Raw genomic sequence first — 4,166 nt, forward strand, 5'->3', positions numbered from 1 at the left:
ATGGCTGTGGAGGACGTGGTCAGGTGTTGATCGTCCTGGATGGCCGATGAAAGTCGGCTGGTTTATTGGGAGCCTGTCCACAGGTTCAGTGGTGAGAAAATCGAAGAGGCGACGCCCGTTGCCATTGTCAGCAGTGTCTGCTAACATGTGGTGTCTTGCGTTTAGACCTCCTAATATAATGAATTTATCGAAAGTCGCCATGTGTCGAAAGAAGTCTAGCGGTAAGGGCATTCTTGATGGAATGTATATACAGGCTATGGTTAGGGTATGCCGATTTACATCCCTGATCTGTATAATTACTGCCTCTAGTTGTGCTAATTCTGCTGGGAGAGGGATTTCGCGTGCTGCTATGGTGTCGCGTACATATAGTGCTGCTCCTCCTCTGCTGCCTCCTCTGTCTCTGGGTCTGTCTTTTCGGAATGCATTAAATCTTGGTAGATTGAGGGAATGTCTTTCGTCTAGCCAGGTTTCTGTTATGCCTGCTATATCTGTTTTGCTGATGCAGGCTGTGCATCAAGAGGCCTCGTTTTGTCTTGGCTCTTTGTGCATTTATTGATAGTATTTTCAGACTTTGTGCGGCGGCCATCGTGGGGTGCTAGTGTGGAGGTGGGTGGATGGATGTGGTTTGTGATTTAGTCTGCATCTGTCTGTGTGTCGCGGCGTGTGTTGTGGTGTGCGTTGCCGATGCCTGTACCTAGTTTCTGGGTGCCAGAATTCTGACACTGTAATGTGTATCTTGTTTGCTGTTTGAGTTACCTCAAAGTCTGTTTCAAGTATTTGCCTTGTGGCATATCGCAGTGATTTTTGGACAGCTTCCCTGCGGTCCTGGAATAGGTCGATCAGGGTGGCTGCCATGACTCGCACCAAGTCTTCCTTCATCACTATCTCGTGGCCGAGATCTTCGTCAGTGGGTGGGGCTGGCGCCGGCTTGTCGATGACCCTGATCGGTGCCCGCGTTTCCTCGTTGGTGGCTTCTTTGGGGCGACCAGGGCATCTGTACGAGAGGGCGGAATGTGGACCTGTGCAGTTGGCGCACTGCTCTTTTTCGCTGGGCTTTAGTTTGCAGCGAGATAGGTCGTGAGCTCCGCTGCATCTGGGGCACTTCACCTGCTTCTTGCAATTGTGTGTGGCGTGTTGAAACGCTAGACATCGGCCACATTGCGCCGGTTGGGGGGGAGGGTCCCTAGGTGGTTCTGCTTGCCTCCTGGTGAAGTCGATCACAGCTCCTTTTGTGAGGAGCGTGTCGACTGTGCGTGGGCAGTGCGTTATTATGCGGAATTTTTTGCACCTTGTCGCCTCCTATCTTTCATTCGCCACACTTTAACTACATCGAAGTCTTGTTGTTTCAATTGTGCTATCACCGATTCGTCCTCAGTGCCGTGTGCGATTCCTTTTAAGACGACGCTCATAGATGGTGTTTTTCTATATTATCCTATTGAACCTCGTTCCTCCCGAGAGTTCCGAGGCGTGACCACCACTTCTGGGTAGTGCCCACACTTCCTGAGGTCTCTCTGGATGTCACGTTCGGCGCCCCTCAGTTTGCTCCACAAAAATGCCTTTTATTTATCCCTACTGAGCCTGAAGTCCGTGATACTGTTCACAAAGTCCGATTTCAGGAATGTCCTTATATGTGACACTGTTGGGTTGAATGGTGCCGTGTGGAAGGTTTTTCAATAAATATTTAGTGGGCCAGGAGTATTGCATTCTGCCTCACTATGCTGCGGGGAGGGTGATATGCTGTTGGACCTACTTCTGTTTGGCGTGGTCGGGGGGCTGGTAGGTGGTGTAGCGGCCATGTCTGAGTAGGTGGGTCGCGGTGGGGAGACATGTTCGTCATTGGTGGCCATTGTGTTTCTCTTATTGCCCTACCGTTCGTGTGTGTGGTCGTGCTTGGGGCTCAGGTTTGGCGCTTGGTTGGCACCTTGCGTCGGCGGTTGCCTAATCGACAGTTGCCTCGGCCTGAAGGTATTCACGCTTCTCCCGTCCTACTTTACACGTGCGCGGGTAACGGGGCAGCGCCACCGGCCCTGACACGGAATAGTTCTCTACACGTGGGTGGGGGCAGAGTGGCTGCCGCACGACACTGGTGTGCACGACAATTTTGCCGCTGCCGACAAGTGGCAGCTGTTAATGTTAACACAGATTTGCCGCTGCCAGCACGTGGCAGACACTGGTGAGCACGACAATTTTGCCGCTGCCAACACGTGGCAGCTGTGGATGTCCGCAGAGTCACAGCGTCACTATTAGTGGCTCCGACGTGGGCAGAATCGTTGCTCTCGTCTCGGTGCCGCCTCGATCTTCTTCCTCCGCTGGCGCGTCTGTGCGACTGCCTAAACGCGTCCCGAAGATCTCGCCGACTAGGCCCTGACTACTGCATTTGCGCTTTCCTCCCTTTCGAGGAGAGCGTATATGATGGAGGGTGTTGTCCTTCGGGACATTTCCTCCTCTATGCTTTGTGTTATTATTGTCAGTGTTATTTGGTATGTCATTTTTTTTTATTGTTGCAGTGTGTTCGTATTTCTGTGCTGCCTTGTAGGCTGTCTTAGTCAGTTAACATATGTTTTGGTCGTCTGTGTCAGTCCAGTGTTGTATCGTACAGTCCCAAGTTTTTATTCGTCGGTTGTCTGATCTGGCGGAGTTATCATAGAAACTTTCGGCCAGTTCTTTGAACCGCTCGTGGAGCGGAGGTATGCCAGCTGCTTCGTGTAGGTCAGCAGTGGGGAAGCGGAAGGGAAGGTGTAATGCCCTTTTAAGCGCCCGGTTTTGTACCGACTGGAGTTTGCGGAGATGCCAGTGAGCCGCATATCCCCAGACAGGGCAAGCGTACTCCATTATTGGCCGTATTAGAGAGCAGTACGTCCTGACTCCTATGTCAGCCGCTAGAGTGCTGTGGGTGTTGAGGATAGGATACAACATTTGCATCCTACCACTAGCTTTGCGGCGCAAGTCCTCGATGTGTGAGCCCTCCAGGTGAGCCTGGTGTCGAGAGTGACTCCAAGGTACCTGGCGGTACGTCGCCACGGAAGTTCTTGGCCGTTCAGCTTAAGCAGTAGCGGCTGACGGGCGGGAGCCCGCTTGCCCAGTTTCCGGGTGACCATTATAGCTTGAGTTTTGGTCTCGTTGATTGTGATGCGCCATTTTTTAGCCCAGCGGCCGGTCTCGTCCAGCGCTGTTTGCAATCTTCGCGTAACCCTGTCTCTGTTGGGGTTACGTGTGAAGAACGCTGTGTCGTCGGCGTACTGGGCAGTGTGCACCAACGGTACGGTCGGGAGATCGGCAGTGTACAGGTTATACAGTACCGGGCCCAGTACCGACCCCTGGGGCACGCCTGCCCTGATGCGCCGCTTAGTGGAAAGCGACGACTCGATCCTAATGGAGAAAGTCCTTTGGGAGAGATAGCTCGCGAGTAGCTTCACTATCGGACCTGGGAAGCCTTGGGAGAATAGTTTGTAGAGGAGCCCGGTGTGCCAGACAGAGTCAAAGGCAGCGGCTACGTCGAGTAGCACTACCCCGCAGTAACTTTTGCGATTGAAGCTTTCGGTAGCTGCTTCAACGACCCTCATTATTTGCTGGGGCGCGGAGTGTTCCTGCCGAAAACCGAACTGAAAGTCGGGCAGGATTTGTTGCGTTTTGACGTGGTCAAGAATGGGAATGAGTAGCAGGAGTTCGTAGATTTTGCTATGGGGTGGCAAAAGGCTGATTGGTGGGTGGTTCTGCGGGATAACCGGGTCTTTACCGGGTTTCGCGATTGCGACGACTTCTGCGTGTTTCCAGCACCTTGGAAACTTGCGGGAACGCGTGATCTCATTGAAGATATTTACGATGCGGGCTATGGCTGGGGGTGGGAGGTGTTTCACTACTACGTTGTTGAGCTGGTCGTGGCCTGGGGCTCTTTTGTTGGGTAGCGATCTGATTACTCGGTTCACGTCGTCGGGTGTGAAGAGCGGTGTGTTTTCTTCGTCGTCGTCGGCGTCGTCCGCCGCAAGGAATGTGGCGAGCTGACGTCGGACGACGGCTTCGTGGTCCCTGTCCTGCGCCTCTGCAGGGCGGAATTGTTTTTCAAAGGCATCTGCTAGTGCATCTGCCTTGTCTGTGGTGCTAAAGACAAGTCCGCGCTCGCCGTGCAGTGGTGCCAGTCTGGCGCGTCTTTTGGTGATCTGTTTGGT

Source organism: Schistocerca gregaria, chromosome 11, assembly GCF_023897955.1.
Source record: "Schistocerca gregaria isolate iqSchGreg1 chromosome 11, iqSchGreg1.2, whole genome shotgun sequence".
Taxonomy (NCBI): domain Eukaryota; kingdom Metazoa; phylum Arthropoda; class Insecta; order Orthoptera; family Acrididae; genus Schistocerca; species Schistocerca gregaria.